Below are 18516 nucleotides of genomic sequence, written 5' to 3'. Positions count from 1 at the left end.
AAGAGATTCGGCCGCTATGTAGCATGATTTATTATCTCCCGAGATATAAGAAGATATAATATATAGTATCGACGAATAGATTAACTAACTCCGATAATAATTTATAGCGGATCTATATAAAGCTAGGCTACGTGCCGAAAGATATAGATATCTATTTATAAATGAAATAGTGCTCCCTCTTTGCGAATACATTTCCTAAAAATAATCCTTACTATGCGATACTAATGTCCCTAAAGGAGAGATAGTATAGTAAGTCTAGATGGATCTCGATCCCCTTATTATGTTACTTACTACTCCCGAAGATAGTATATCTATAACTAACTTCTTAAAGAAAGTGTTTAAATATAAGTTTACCGCGAGACGTCTCTATTACTATAACTATCCTTAGAGTACGGCTGCGCTAGTAGCTCGAGACCCGCGTTTATATAATCCGGTGTCTAATATCCCTAGCGCACGATATTAACCTAGTGGAACTACTCTTCTATACCGTGCCCCTCTCGCTAATATATCTATATAACGCGCTTAACCTCGAGGCTTACTACCTACTCTAGCTATTATAGAGAAAAAGCCACTGGCTTATCCGTGCGTGTATTATAGTAGATAATATAAGAATAATAAGTGTCCCTAACAACGATTAGTATGATTTATAGACGAATAAATACCTAATATAGATCTATACTTAGGAGAATAAACGGAAGAAGAGTAAGAACGGGAGTAAGGAGACTATATTATTATTAATTCTATAGCTAAAGGTTCGGAAAAATAGGAGAGGAATTAGTAGAGAGCGAGCCTAATTCCAAAGATAATCATGCTTAACTATCCTCGAAAAATGATAGCCCTATAGCATTAGTATCTACCTTATTATCTATCGTTTCGAAAGGTCGATCGTGGTTTAATAAATTAATTACTAAAACCTATATTTCTAGACCTATAGATTTATCGGCGACTGAATCCTTAGAATATATAACTAATGAATCTCCGACTCCTACTATAAATACCCTACCGTTCCCTTTTATTATGGGTAACGTATACCTAAGTACCTTTAGTAATAATAAAACACTAATACGCGCTTATATATATTCTCCTTTAAAACACGTACCCATTGAATTCTATACTAATATAGGAGCTAGCATTTTAATAATTCGGAAGGATATTATTATAAAATTTTATCCCCGCGTGAATATTATCCCTCTTAAGAAGAACTTTATTATTAGAGGTATATCTTAACACGCTATTAAGAGTAAATCTTATTATAAAGACCTCTCTATTATACTAAAAGCGGTCGATAGTAAAAACGTACGACTATACGCTAATGTCCTTATCGTGGACCGGCTACTAGTACCCTATATACTAGGAAATAACGTACTAGAACTAAACGCCGTAGATGTTATATAGAAAGCCCCGGGAGGATATACTACGCTACGCGTGGGTAGTCATTTTATTAAAATATATACGAACTTACAGCCGCATGTGAAAACTACTTACGCCCGTATTCAAACTACCATTATAATACCGCCTTGGTTAGATATAAATTTACTAACTTAAATCCGTAAACCGCCTTCGGGAGACTTATTAATCGATAGCTCGTTGTATATCTTTTAATCCGCTACTTAATATGCGAGGGCAGCGAGCTATCTTATTAGATAACCGATAAAAGTAGACAATAGTGTTAAACTCGTCTACTATATTCTATTTATAAACTTCGGAGATAAACCGATTACTCTAAAGTAAAAGTAATAAGTCGCTTCCGTGAGTGTATTCACGCTATCTACTACGCTATTAAATCTAGCTATACTATTAATAGAGGACATCTTTTAAGGACTTCTAATCTCTATAGAGGATAAACCGGACAATCCCTCTATAGGCGTACTATTTATAGTAGAGCCACTAGATAAGTATATAAGTTTAGACGGTGTAGATATTAGCGATTATAGTAGAAAGCAATACTAAGACCGTATCCGAGCTATATTAGCTAAGTATAATACGTTATTCTAAAAGGAGCTCGGTCGGTTTAATAATAGAATTAAAATGCTAGTGCCCTTTAATTATGATACCGACTTAAGTAAGCTTAAGTAGTAATTCTTTGACCTCTCTAAACGTAATAAAATAGAGATAGATAAAGTACTTAATCTATTAACGGAATAGGGTTACGTACGAAAGCTAAGGTTAGAAGAGCTAAGTCTAGTTTTAAGCCCGGCATTCGTGGTTTAGAGAAACCTTTAACCACGAGTAGTAGTCGATATAAGACGCGTTAACATGGCCCTATTCAAGGACGCTTACCCGTTACCTAAGTAAGATACTATCCTTACCGTAATAGAAGGCGCTTAAGTTTAGTTATTACTTAACTTTACGAAATCCTTTTTCTAATAATCTATTAAAGAAGAGAACTAATAGAAGTTAGGGTTTATTACTCCTTATTAGGGACACGAGACTTTCATAGTAGCTATAATAGAATTAGTAAATTCCCCCGGGTTCTTCTAACACCGCATAGAGAATCTATTTAGTAATTACTTATAGAAATTCATGCTCGTGTATATCGACGACATGATCGTTTTTAGTTATAATCTAGAGGATTACTTACTTTATCTCGAGTACGCGTTAGGCCTACTAAACTAAAGTAGTATTACCTTAAACCTAGGTAAATGCTATTTTACTTACCCTTTAATTTAAGCGTTAGAATATTACGTTTCGCGTCTCGGGCTTAGCATGGTAAAGAAAAAAGTTAACGCTATTAGGAATATCGCGTTTCCTATAAATTTATAAGAACTTAAATAGTTTCTTACTTTTATAAACTATTATCGTAAATTCGTAGAGAAATACGTAATTATAGCTAAACTATTATAAGAGCTTAAAAATAAAGACTTTAAAGATACTCTAAAGAAAGGTTTCGAGTATAAACGATACGTAAAGTAGATAAGTATTATCTCTCTTATTAAGGATACTTCTTATTGCATGAAATATAAGTAAGCCTACGAGAATCTTAAGTATCGTTTCTATACTATACTAACGCTTATATATCTAGATTTTAATTATAGTTTTATATTCTATATTAACGGTAGCCTTAACGGCTTCGGTTACGCTATTTATTAAATGGATTTAACTAAACTAGATAATCCCATAGAGAAACCCGTTCTATACCTATTACATATAATTGCGCTAGCTAAGAAGTAATATTAGTCTACGGAGCTCGAAACTACCGCTCTCGTGTAGGCCTTACGTAAGCTTCCGCATTTTATAGATTATAGATATTATATTACGTACGTTAATTACGAAGTAATTATAGCCGTTTATAAGGAAGAAAACGCTAAGGGTAAGCGTTTAGAGAGACTTATAGGATAGTAATTATTCCTAAGTCGATTTAAGAAACGCCTAGAACTTAGACACCGACTAGGGAAGGACTACTAGAACGCGGATTCATTATCCCGATTACTAGTTATAAGCCTACCGTAGCATGCGGTATTAACTACCGCCCCTCTAATCCATTACGTAAACCGCGTAGACTATATAATACTAGATAATACTATTTAGTAAACTAAATTCGTTAAAATAACTAATAAGTTTAAGGAAGCTATTCTCGAGAACTTACTAAAGGATTCTACCTTTAGTAAGATCTACCTTTAACTCCTTAAAGATCTTAAAGAATAGCGGTAAACCGTAACTCTAGACGTAGGCGTCTAACCTTACGTGAAACGATACTCCTTCTATCTAGATCCTAAATCCCTCTTTATATATAAAGTCGGCCTAGATAGTTACGAACACTTATATATTCTATATCGTTTTATACGCGACTTTATAGATTAGGCTTAAAAAAAAAAACTTCTTTTACATCCCCAAGAGGCTAACTTGGTCCATTTAGGGTAATATAGCGAGATATATACCTTAATCGATAGAGTATACTAAGTACACTAACTACTACCATACGCACGTACGTGTAGCGTCGAAACCAAGACGTTATCACCATATAAAGATATATATACACCCTCTTAAAATCCTCACGGAGATAGAGGCACGGACCACGCTACTAGAACGCCGATATACCGACCCCCTTTTATTAGTTAAGGGTAGCCCTTAACTAATAAATATGGCGGCCTTAGGTACCGATATACCCTAGTATATACCGGATATACCCCTACTAGTACGATAGAAAAGGCTATATAGCGATATTACTAAGGGTAACTATATACCTATCTAAAACGTAGAATACACCTAAAGGCGCACGCCGCTATAGATAGATAGAATAAAGGGGACCCCGAGAGGGGAAACCCTTCTAGATTATATTAACTACTAGGTAGCACGTATAGAGAAGGAAGCCGGAGAGGGCTAGAAGACCCTTCTATATATATTCTAGAATCTTATCTAGAATCTAAAGTGAATTATAGAGGAGGAGAAGAAGATATAACTAGGAGGACCGGAGGGTAGGCTCGACTAAATAGAGGCTAGCCTACGTAGAATCTAGGAGGAACTTACTTAAGGTAAGCGCCCTAGTATATAGATATAAATAGTAGTAATACTAGAGGCTATACTACGGGCCCCCTAGACCGGCGACGTGGCGTGTAGTATATACGTTATAATCTAGGATAAGGACACCCTAGTATAGGTCTAGTAAGTATCCCTAAAGGATATAGTAAGTAAGATTAACGAATAAAAGGGAATATAGTTAAATATCGTTACCGCTAAACTCACGCTAGAAGGAGTAGTACTTACCACGATAACGAATATCGCGTAGTAGACTATCTCGCGCGATCCGAACGCGATTAGTAGTATCTTTCTAGGCGCCTCTATTAGGGCGGCCACATACCTAATATAGGTATACTCTATATCTATAAGCGGATAGGTTATTAGAGAAGAGGATATCACGCGGATAGAATAGTTAAACGAGCGAAAATACCTAGGGATTAAGATCGTAAGAGTATAGTAGAAGAATATATAAGGGATTAAAACTAGATTAAAGGCACACTCTACTATAATAGTAGAGCTTAAGGACCCCGCCCTCGCGTATTAAATTATATAAGAGAGATTCCTAGCGGAAGGGGAGCTTCTTATGGCGGAACCATAGGATAGAGCATAGGTAATAATATAGTACTTTAACTATTAGGGATACGGGTATACGGCACAGCGGTACTCCTAAAAGACTAGGTATAGGTGGTATTAATAAGAATATAGTACCTAGAAGTGCCCCCACGGGATATAAGGAGAGGGCTAGAGGGATAGAGACACGGCGAAGTACTCTAACTACGACGGTAAGTACCCGTCGTAGTCGACTACGTGCGCGAAACGTAAATAGGTTACTAAATATATCCACTTAATCTGGATAAAGGGAGTAAGGTAGCTATAAACGATACGACCTACTACTATTCCTCTCTTTACTATAATACTACTACTATAGACTATCTCCTTATAAGGAAGCGGTTAGGAATAGTAAACCATTCTAAGAAAGCTAATAATAGGACGGCCCTAAGGAATTATTAAGGCCGCCGCCGTACGAGGATAGTCGCGTCTTAGAGGAATAAATATATAGGTCTATATATTCCCTAGCACCTAATAAGAGACCAAGATATACTCCTAATTATATAGGTAAACGTATAGTATAAACGTAAGAACTAGGCGATACTCCTCGAGGAGACCGGAGCTATAATACTCGCTATATAGGAGCTATATAAACACTACTAGACGAACAAACCAATAACATACCTAGGATATTATATAATACACCCCCTAGGACCGGAGAGGAGAGTCCTCTTCCATATCTATAAGTCTATTCTACTCTTATTATAGTTGTATACTAAACGGGATAACCTCTAGATAATACTATACCTCTAGACGAATATCGGACCCCTCTATATATATAATATATATAATTAGAACCGATTACTTTAGGCGGATAATATACTTAAGGGTACTACTAAGCTAGGATAATACATCCTCCTAGGAGACTTTAACCTCTATTATAGCTAGTAGGGTAGACTAACCGTTACCCGCGAAGAGCTTCGAGCTAGAGAACTACGCACCTAATACTATGGCTTCCTATACCTTCTTATACTAGTAGAATAGATTACCTAGCGAAAATATAAATAAGATAAGGGCGGATCTATACTCGACCTTACTCTAGCCACTAGACACATTTATAATAGGACTTAATACTACCGCCTAAGCCTTATATAGATAGACTCCGACCACGAATACATGGAGACCGTAATAGACGTATCTACCCCTTAAGACTAACGAGGGCGATAGCTATAGAAGGATACTAACTAGGAAAAGTACCTAAAGGACCTAGAATCGACGATTCTAGACCCGTCTATAGTTAATATATCTAATGGCCCGGCCATCGACTAGGCCGTGAATATACTTCTATAGGTATACTAGGGAGTAAGAGATAAACACGTGCCGTACTAAATATATAGACCTCTAGACCCGAAAAGTATACCTTAAGTACGAGAGCATAGGTAAGAAGTCTAGAGATTATATACACGCGTATACTATAACTATATATCTAAAGTATAGGATAAATAGAGAGAGGCGAGAAAATAATAAGATAAGGTCCTCTATAACGAGCGACGTAAATAGTAGTATATAGTCACGGATAGATATACACGTAATACTACTAGACTATGGCATATAGTAAAATAGGCTAAAAGCACCGCCTCCCCGACACCTACACCACTTATACCCCCCCTTATATATTAAGAAAAGACGTACTCTATAAGCCTCGAGAAAATAGAGATCCTATAAGAGGTTATATTCCCTCTCCTAGAACCCGTAGACCTATTAGATATCGACGGCATAGAATACCCGGAAGCTATAAGTATCTCTAGGGAAATTACGGACAACGATATACTCGGCGCTATTAAGATACTCCCGAATAATAAAGCGCCTAGACTAGATAGAATTCCGAATCGATGCCTTAAGAGGACCATATAGGCGACCTTACTAATTATAGGCTATATATTCCGAGCGTGCGCCCGTATAGGATACCATCTATAGAGCTTCCGAACTATATACACGGTTATACTTCTAAAACTAGGGAAGAGCCTAAACACGCCGAAGGGATGGAGGCTAATCGCCCTTCTCTCCTACCTTAGTAAGGTACTAGAAGCTATAATTACTAAGAAGATAAGTATAGTAGTATAGGTACACGGCCTTCTTCTAGTAAACTAGAAGGCGAAGGTAGGAAGCTCCCTAATTATAGCTATTTAATATATCCTCGAGGTTATCTAGACTATATAGAAATAAGGACGAGTCGTTACGCTACTCTCCCTAGACATAGTAGGGGCGTTTAATAAGGTAAACTATATAAGACTTATCTATAACCTCCGGATAAGGCGAATACCTAAGTAGATTATATAATTTATATAGTCCTTCCTCGCGTAAAGGACTACTTAAATATATATCCCCGGATACCGAAGTAAATATAAGGAGACGGTATATGGCATCCCGTAAGGGAGTACCATCTCCCCGATTCTCTTTCTTTTCTTTATAGTAGACCTCCTTTAGGGAATAGAATATATAGAGGTAGTCGGATACGTAGACGATATATACCTCCTCGCGGTTAATAGTAGTACTAGTAGAATATATACACGACTCGAACGAGACCACGAGAAATGCGTCTAGTAGGTAAAGCGCCATAGAGTAAAATTCGCACCTAAAAAATACTAGCTTATATACTTTATTAACCGCCATAGAGGATAGACTACTAGGGAGGGGACACGTCGCCCCTAAATCGACGCCTTTATAGAACTACTAGTATAGAGTATACGCGCACTCGGTGTTATAATTAATAATAAGCTAAAATAGGGACCATAGGTGGCACACGCCGTCTCTAGAGCCCTCTAGATAGAAACCGCTATATACTAGATTACGGTATCTACGTAGGGAATAGCCTAGGATAAGGCGAGATAGCTATACGTCTCCCTAGTACGCCTAGCCTTTATATACGGACACGAGTACTAGTATACGGCCCTTATATAAGCTCGGCGGGCAAAGCTTAAGTCTATATAAAACCGTATACTCCGCCTTATCTCTAGCGTATATAAAGCTACTAATACGATACTCCTCTAACGTAAGATAAACGTAACGAGTATATAGAACTTCTACTAGATATAGAGACTTATATACTTTACTAAATAATAAGTATAAGAACGTAGAGGAGATAGAGTATATATCTTCGCCGTACTACGTATACGTATCCGCGCGTATTACTAGGCCCTCTCTACTATAGAATAAACTCGAGTATAATATAAATACTATATAGAGGCGGACTTAAGCTAGACCGCGTAGAAGGTTTAAAATAACCCGGATGCTATCCTAAGCTAATAGAGCCCTAAGGAGCTTAGCCGCGTTATACGGTTATAGATCTAGGGTAAATAGAGGGAGGTACTTAAAGCCTAGTGGGCCTCCTAATAGAATAGGTATCTAGAATAGATCCGAGGGCCTTAGAAGGAACCGAGTAAATAGATATATAAAGGGCTAATAAAGGCCTAAGCATCTATACTCCTCTAAGCCTAAATAGGCGCTATAGGTCTCCTATATTACCTCTACTAGAGAGGCGTCCTAGATATATCTCTCTAGTACGAGGACTACGGCCGGAGAGGTATAATATACTACTACCTCGCGACGTGCTCTAGCCTCTATACCCTAAGATAAGCCCTCGTCTATATAACGAGGACCTCTAATATCACGCGATAGCTTAATAAGTACCCTAAGGACGTTACCCGATAGATACTTATACACCTTCCTCTCCCCTAGTTCTAGTAGACCCGCGTATATATACTAGAAGAAGCCTAATATATACCGGAAGAACCCCGGTATACGTCGGAAGAACCCCGGGAGAACCGCGATTATTAGTTAAGGGTAGCCCTTAACTAATAATCTCCGTACCTACACGTGCTACCTAAGGGTAAACCATTATAATATAGGCTATAGGCCTAGGGGTAGCCCTAGGGCTATATATATATAAAGAACGAGAGGATAGACAGAGCGTAGTTATAGATATAAGGGAGTTTTTCCTATTCGTAGGTTTCTTCTTATATAGTAGCTTAGACTAGAGGAGGCATGCGTCTATAGAGTGGTACTCTACCTAGTTTACTAATATTATTATTATAGATTAGGCTTATACTAAAGGTAGATATCGAGATATAAACGATATATATATTCGTCTATAGTAGAATCTATTTATTCTAAAGCTTAGAGATTACGTACGAGGCTATATTAACTAATACCCTACTTATAGCGCCTCTAAAGTATTAAATAGACAACCAATCGGGGAATTAATACTAGTAGTTACTCCTCTAATACCATTTCATACAATCTTAATAGACTTTATTATAGGACTACTAATAACCGTTAACGGCTTTAATTAGTACCTTACTATTACTAATAAATTTACTAAAGGAGTTAAGCTTATACCCGGGAAGGATACTTAGACTACATAGGAATGGGTAGTTGGTTTTCATGACTACGTCGTCGCTAGTTAGACCATACTAAAGGTTATTATCTCTAATCGCGATTCGCGATTTCTAAGCTAATTCTAGCGTGTACTATTTAATATTATAAGGGTTATAATAGTAGTTACCGTAGCCTATAATTCTAAAGCAAATAGGTAGAGCGAACGGATAAATTTAACCGTGGAAATAATCCTTTAATACTTAATTATTAAGGAGAATAAGAATATTATAGAATGGGATGAATTACTCCTAATAGTGGAATACACCTTACTAACGATAACGAGTTCTATAACGAATAAAACCCCATTCGAACTTATGTACGGTGTACGCCTAAGGGATCCGATAATAGTAATAATACTATCCTAGCCATTAAATAAGAACGAGTAATCGGCGGAAGATTTTACTCTATCCCGCTAAGACATCCGTAATTAGGCTAAAGAGATAATAACCGTCGCTTAAGCTAAAATAGTAATCTTCTTCGATAATCGTTATAGTAAGGTTAATATAGATAATTAGGTTTAGCTAAAAGTTATACGTAAGCCTAGTACTAAAGGGTATCGATTACTCTTAATGTCCTACCTTAATCTAGAGAAAGTCGGTCTCTATAAGGTACTCGAGAAAGTTACTTAGGTTACCTTCCGACTCGAACTCCCTAAACACGTTAAAATTCACCCGGTTATCTTAATTACTTACCTCGAACTATATACGCTAGATACTCTTAATAGATTAATTCGCGACCCCGGCTCTATTAAAGAAATCGAGGGCGAAGCCGCCTATATTATTAATTAAATACTAGCCCGTAGGTTACGGCGCCTAGAAGGTGAAACTAAAGCGGTATCTTACCTTAAAGTTATATAGAAGGGCTACGATAAGCTAGACTAGGTACGTAAATCGGATCTAATACGTAATATATCTAAAATGGTAGTAGCCTTTAACGCACGTAAACGTTTAAAGAAATTACGTGCTAGCTAGGTAATCCTCTTTAGCGTTCGATATATTTCTACCTTCTATGATTTTCCTTTATAATGTTTTTACTCCCTATTTACGTTGATATCCCTTACGTTATTTACGTAATAGTCGTACTAATTTAGGCGAGTATAGTAAATATTATTCCTAACGAGCTACCCTTAACCTTATTACCTTAGCTACCGTTACTTTAGCTCTATTAACCACCGCTTCCTTTAGACGTCTTGGTATTAAACTTTACCTTTTATTTATCTCTCTTCTCTTTTACTTTAATACATAATATACTTAATATCTTTAGTATATCTTCCATTAGTTAAGAAACCAAATTATACGGGAGTACGGAGCGCCTTATCATGGATAGTAAAGAATTAATTCATGGTATTATAGAAAACCTAGATAAAGTCGTAGCCACTGAATCTGCTACGCCTTATAATAACCTTTCTAATAATAGTGCTTCTAAAGTCTCTTTAGCCATAGACGAGCCACCGCTCTTTACTACTATTACTAGCGACTACCGTCTAAACAACGAGTATAAAGTCGCCGGAGTCCGACCTTTAAAAGTACTAGTACTAGATTACTTTCTATGTTAAGTCTCCCTTACTTAGAATGATATTTATCTTATATTCGCCGACCTCTATAACGCTATAGTTACTAGCGAGGAAGTAATTGAATAAACATAGACCGAGATCGAAGAAGCTATATTCGAGGCGCGTAGTAAAGGATACGGTTTTAAATAATTAATCTTATGTTCTTGCGAGATACTTGATTTCCCTAAACACCGTTCTAAGATTACCCTGCGATGCCGTTTCCGCTAGATCGATAATAGAAAATCGGTCTTAATAGTATATACCCTACGATTAAATCGAGTTAACTATAAGAATAGGGTTATTAGATAGTAGTATAGTTAGATAGAACAATAGGGTGTATTCTATTATAGAACGAATTACTACCAAACCCTTTTAGTAGGAATCCGAGAGTATATATATAATAATAATAATAATAATAATATTATATAACTAGGTAGAGTAGTACTCTATAGGCCTATGCCTCCTCTAGTCTAAGCCACTATATAAGAAGAAACCCCATAGAGAAAAACTTCCTTATATCTATAACTATATCTTGTTAAACCTCTATTTCGTCTTAAGTATATAGCTATAGGGTACGCCTATTAGTCTATAGCCTATATTACTATTATTTTACCCTTAGATAGCACGTATAGGTGTGGAGGTTATTAGTTAAGGGCTGCCCTTAACTAATAATCGGGGTTCTCCCGGGGTTCTTCCGGTATATATCGGGTTACTACCGGCGTATACCGGGTCTCTTCCGGTATATATTTCCGGGTCTACTAGTACTAGAGGAGTAGTAGATATATAAGTATCTATTAGGAGACGTCCTTAGGGTACTTATTAAGCTATTATATAATATCTAAAGTCTTCGTAATGTGGATAAGCTATTACCGTTATATATAGAGGTTAGGGTATATAGCTAGATAGTGGCGTATTATACCTCTCTAGCCGTACGCCTTATACTATAGGGAGGTGTCGGGAACGCCTCTCTTATAGATATAGTATAGGAGTTCTATGGCGCCCGTTCGGGCTTAGATAAGTATAGATACTTAGGCTTTCGTTAGCCCTTTATATATCTATTTACTTAGTTCCTTCTATGGCCCTCGAATCTACTCTAGGTATCTATTCTACTAGGAGGTCTAGTAGGCACGGAGTGCCTCTTTCTACTTATCTTAAGTCCACGACCGTATATTTTTTATAAGTTCTTAAAGGCTCTACCGGTCTAGGAGAGCGTCCGGGTTGTCTCGGACTTCTTATACTACTTAGCTAGAGTCGGCTTCTATTAAGCACCTATACCGTATTCGATTCCGGTCTATATATAGAAGTGCGCGGTAATATATACTAATTCGTACATATAGCGCGGCGAAAGTATATTCTGCGTTTTCTATACGTTTCTATACTTATTATTTAGTAAAGTATACCACCCTCTATATCTAGTAGAAGTTATATATACTTATAACGTCTATCTCGCGTCGTAGTAGCATCGTATTAGTAGCTTTATATACGTCTAATATAAGACGGAGTATACGGTTCTATATAGATTCGAGCTTTATTCGCCTAGTCTATATAAGGGCCGTGTACTAGTACTCGTGTCCGTACGTAAAGGCGGGTCGTACTATAGATATATATAGCTGGCGTACCTTATCCCGGGCGGTTCTCTACGTAGAGACTATAATCCGTTATATAGCGGCTTCTACCCGGAGGGCCCTAGAGACGGTATATACTACTTATGGTCCCTATTTAAGCTTACTATCTAGTATAACTCCGAGCGCGTGTATACTTTATACTAGTAGTTCATTAAATGCGTTGATTTAGGGGCGTTATTCGCCTTCCCTAGTTACCTATTTCTCTTAACGATTAATAAAGTGCATGAGCTAGTATTTCTCTAGGGCGAACTTTACTCCGTGGCGTTTTACCCACTAGAGACACCTCTCGTAGTCCTATTCTAGTCGTCTATACGTTCGGTTAGTATTATTATCGATGGCTAGAAGGTATATGTTATCGGCGTATCCGACTACCTCTATATACTTTATTCCTTAAAGAAGGTCTACTATAAAGAAGAGGAATAGGATTGGAGAGATGGTGCTCCCTTGTAGGATGCCGCATGCCGTCTCTCTATATTCGCTCTAGTACCTAGGGCCTCTAGTTCGGAGTTAGATAACTCCTGTAGGTTCGACGTGCCCTATACCATTAGACCCTACTCCTGTTTTCGCCTTATCTTATCCCCTCTAGACTTATACCTCCGGCTCTACTAGAAGAGGTAACTAAAGCCTCTTCTAGCTAGGTAACTACGAGGTTTACTCCTTAAACTTATAATACTAGCGTATATACCTTATAGACGACACGTTCTATCTCTTTATAAATTAATATACGTATCCGTTCTCTCGGGCTATATAGTAGTCTCTCTAGCTAGGACGTAATCCTATCTACTTCTAGATATACTAAGGGTTAGAGCCTATTAAAGGGGTAAGGTCCTTAGAGCTAGTAGTTACTACTATATACCACGCCCCGCCTTTAAGTATTACTACTTTTCGGTTTCGCGTTACCTATAAGAATCTCTCTATAATAGGCCGACCGTATCTTATAGGAGAGTATCCTCTAAATCCCTTACGTATATACGCCTAGGCGACTTAGGTATTCTCTTTCTACTAACCCGACTTATTTCTACTACTCTTAAAGGGTCCCTATAGCTACCTCCTACCTATATCTATATACTATTATCTATATACTCTAGTATCCCACCTTCTATAGTAGACTATAACATCTCTCGTACGCGGGAGCCACTCTATCTATTAGTAGTAAAGTGGTATCTCGTATCGAGCGAAAGGTCTTAATAGAGTCGTGCTACTAGTAGTCGTACTAGGCGGCTTAATAAACGTAGTTTAATACTATAGGAGAGTTAGCTTTAATAAGTTCTTCTAGTAGTAGTTTCTTAGTTACCCTCGACGTGTTCCTTACGTTTCTAGAGCCGTTTAAGCCTTAAGGTATTCTATCGCGCTACTAGGATCTCCGCTTCCTCTATCTAGTTAGTAAGATAGATTTAGGCCTGCTTTCGACATAGTAGTAGCGCGTTAGGTGGTTTTCTTATCCCTTTATCCTCGTGAACTTCTCTTAACGCGTTAATTAGGGATAGAATAGAAGTATATACTTCCCTAGCTAGGTTATATTAGTATAGTTTAGTAAGGTAGACGCTCCGCGAAAACTCTTTAACCATCTATCTAGCGATGACTAGGTCGCTATTAACGCCGCTCTGAACCTCTTACTACCTCTATAGAGGCATTGCCTAGCTATAACGACGTGGACGCGGTTCGTAAGGCTTCGTAGCCGAGAGTATATATATAAAGGGACGCTAATCTATCTAGCACGTAACTATTTACCGCCCTTTACGTTATCTTCTAACTCTATTAGCTAAGGTATATATAGATCGAGTCCTATCTAGTAAGGCTAAGTTCTAATAATTATCCCTTCCCTCTAGGAAGCTACCCTTAGCGATCTAGATTATTATCTATCTCTATATCCCTATTCTAAGTCTTATAAGATCTTAGTTATTCTCTATACTTCGTCTTAGATACTTACTAATATTCGCCGATCTAAGATTTATATAAGCGTTTTTCTAATAAACTAGATTTTATCTATCTTAACTTCTTATATAGATAAGATTATCTAATTAGGCCTAGCGTATCACGTAATGTAATTAGGTAAGCCTAGGTACTACCTATATTAAAATCTTTTCTTAGAAATATTCCTTTCTTTAAAAAACTTCTTAACTCTTTATAGAGTTTTTTAGATTATTAGGTATATCACCCGATCCTTATAGATATAGATTTATATAGATTTACTATAATTTAGTACGATTTACGTAATTTACTAATTTTCGTGCTATCCTTAGCTAGTAATAATATAATTCGTAATAATCTATATAAATTAATAATAATTATAATATAGTTTCCCAAAATCTCGACGCTCTAAAGTAATTAGCGCGGAAATAGGCGCCTTCGAATAATCTCTATCTTATATATGTTACTAATATATCGAAAGCTATTAATCTACCCTAACCTAGGCCGGGCTCTAATAATCTAGCTATATATTATTATAGTTATCGCTTTCCGTCGTATATTACTTACGGTAGTACTAAATCTATAATATACGGTACTTATATAACTAAGAAGCGTTATTACTTATAGGTATTTAAGTAAGTTTGAAGAACTTTATATAGATTTACTTATATTAGTATAGATTACTACTAGACCTCTAGTAACCCCTACTAATAAGGAGCGTAGTACTACTAATTATAACGCCTTAGAGAAGGCTTTCTACGAGCTATATATCTAAGGTAAGAGTTACGCCTAGAAGTACGATTCTAATAAGATCCGTAAGGATTTATTAGAATCTACTATAGCTATTATTACCGCGATTACTAGGTAATATCATTTTTCTTAAATCGTTATAGATTCTTACTAATATATATTAATCTCTATAATAGTACTAAAATCTCTACTACTTCGGACTTCTTTCTATATACTAGCGATATTAAAATTCCTAGAAAAGATTCTAGTAAAAAGGCTAAGGTTCCTTCCTCGCGCGTACTAAAGAGCTATAAATTTAGGGAAGATAGCTCTAATCTAGAAGTTTCTATACTAAAGGTATATGGTTCTATACCGATTGTTAAATCTTTTCGCTGATTTATATAATTCTTAGCGTGTCTATACCGGTCCGTCCCTCTCTATCCCGGGTTCTACCGCTCTATAGATTTCTATAGAGGAGTTTATAGCTATAAGGCGTACTATATAGAATTTATAGCGTTAGAATAAAAGGCTAGAGACTTATATTATAAAGCTCTATACTATACTAAATAAGATCTAGTGGAAGGAATTAGATATAACTATCGCGGTAATTAGTACTTCTACTCCTACTCTAACTTAATTAGTTTAGATCTATACTAATCGGTACTAATATATCTCTTTTATCTAGCGTTTTTAGTTTTTTAGTTTTAATTTTAAAGCGATCTTACTTCTTCTAGATATATTAGTATGAGTTTATATAGATCTATATAGATCTTTATATTTTCTTTTAGCTTTCTTAATTTTATCTTTCTTTAATAATAACTTCTTTAATCTCTTTAGTAATCTATACTAATCTATACCGATTAGTACCGATTTTTGATATCTATTTCTCTTAGTAAATTATTTTTCTAAGTCTCTTTTTTAGTTAAATTTTTTAAAGTTCTAAGTTCGAACTTTCTAAGGAAGTTCCTTAATTCCTTAGAATGTTTTAAAGATCTATATCTCTTTTACCTTCTTCCTTTTAGATAGCCGTCCTTAGTACTAAACTATACTAAAAAACGTTAAATTACTATACTTTAGTATAATTCTCTACGATTCTACGGCTTTCTTTACTAATCGCTACTTATATACTAATATTACTACTATACTAATATTTATTATAGGTTCCTAAGTATCTTCGTTAGGATTATATCCTTTCTAATAAATTTTATATAGCTATATACTATCTTTGGCGCGTTACTAGCTAAGTATCTATTTAACTTTATAGATATCTATACCTTCTTATATAACTACTTTATATAGTATCTATTCGGAACGATCTAGTAATAATAAGGTATGAAATAGCTTAAGAAGCGTAATATAGAATATATTATATATCTTTAACGTAGAAGGGAGTTATAACTTATACGCCTAGTTATTAATTATATAAGTAATCTTATATAGACCTATTATTATATAGTTAAGCTTCTTCTTTAGCCTAATACTATGAATATTCTTACGATTTAGTAAAACTTTATCCCTAATATTAAAGATTATAGGTTTTCTACCCTTATTATAGTACGATTTACTATAATTCGTAGTATCTTATAGTAACTTTATAACGCTTCTTTACGTTTAGAATAGTTCTATAGTAATTTCTATTACTTTAACGTTAGGTCGTTCTACTTTAAACTAAGTTCCTAAGAACTATGTATTATAGTTCCGACCGAAGTTTACTTTAAATAGACTTACGTAGATTAACGTATATCGGCTATTATTATATACGAATTCCGCGATATAGACTAACCTTACCTAGTTATTCTACTTATAGTTATAATATACGCGTAAATACGCCTCGACTATCTAATTCTACCGCTCTATCTACCTATCTATTTATAGGTGGAATATAGTACTAAGTTTCCGCTTAATTCCTAGCGTATAGTAGAAATCCTTCTAAAATTTAGATATTATCTACGGACCTCTATCTAAAACTATACTATTTAGTATACTATAGAGCCGGACTACGTTACGGAGTAGTATATCTATAAGATCTAGTACTTAGATCGTCTTTCTTATAGAGATATAGTATAATATCTTTATAAATCTATCTAGAACTATAAGTAAACTATTATAAATATACCTAGAATACTTACTTAGGGGTAGATCTATAATAAAATCTATTAATAATTCCTTCTATACCTCCTTTAGTATAGGTAATAGCCTTAATTCGCTATATAGTAAGTATCTATATACTTTTATATGCTAGTAAACGTTATACATTTTTACGTAGTCTTTTATATATTTATAAAGACCTAGCTAGTTATACGTCCTTCGGATTAAATCGACCGTCCTTATAACGCTAAAGTACTCTACTAATATATAATTATACTATTCCCTTAAAATATTAATTTATAAGCCGCCTTCTAGCACGTAGAGTCGGCCTTAGAAGTAGATCGCGTCTAATCGTCGTTTCTACCTTAATAACTATAGCGGATCTATAGCGCTTCCTTTTATACTTATAACTTTCTTTACTAATATATTAGAATTCTAGGTAGATTTAATTAAGTCTTTAAGGGTTTTCTTAGTTTCTTAGATATTTATTTAGATTACTTAATACCCACTCTAATTCCCGCGGAGAATCGCTAAAAGTGTCCTAGCTTCTAGTATTCTATTAGATAACTAGTCTTATAGTATCTAAAGTATAGTATAGTCTAACTTATACCGACTATCTACGTTATTCTATAATGATTTCTTATAATCTTTACGCCGTAATAGAGGATTAGCTTTATTCTCTCTTCTAGCTTTATATAAGATTTTAAAGTTAAATATTAATATCTACTTAGCCTAACGTACTTATCGGCGATTAAGGATCTTAGTTAATATAAAGTAACGTAGATTTACGTAATCCGATAATAATTCGATCTAATATATAGAGCCTTCTAAATAATGTCGCTATTACTTAAAACTCTCGATAATTATAAGTAGTTTCTAGTTATATATATTATAACGCGTCTCTATATCCGCTATTTTATAGGAAACGAAAGCGACCGGGTGCCATTATACCTTATCTTTCGTATCTTTATATAGTTAACTAATAATTCTAGTAATTATAAATCCTAACGCGTTAGTTTTGACCTAAATATACTTCTCGGGATTAAAATACCTAAGACTTAGCGTAGTTATAAAGTAATTCTTTAATGATCGGAACGTATCTCGCGCTTCTAGCGTTAACTATATCTCGACTAACTTAGCTTTACGCTATACTCGCCTACCTATAGA

The sequence above is a fragment of the Pseudovirgaria hyperparasitica genome, assembly GCF_010093815.1.
Source record: "Pseudovirgaria hyperparasitica strain CBS 121739 unplaced genomic scaffold EJ05scaffold_4, whole genome shotgun sequence".
In the NCBI taxonomy this organism is placed as follows: Eukaryota; Fungi; Ascomycota; class Dothideomycetes; order Acrospermales; family Acrospermaceae; genus Pseudovirgaria; species Pseudovirgaria hyperparasitica.
The sequence above is the reverse complement of the archived record's forward strand: the minus strand, read 5'-3'. Positions refer to the sequence as shown.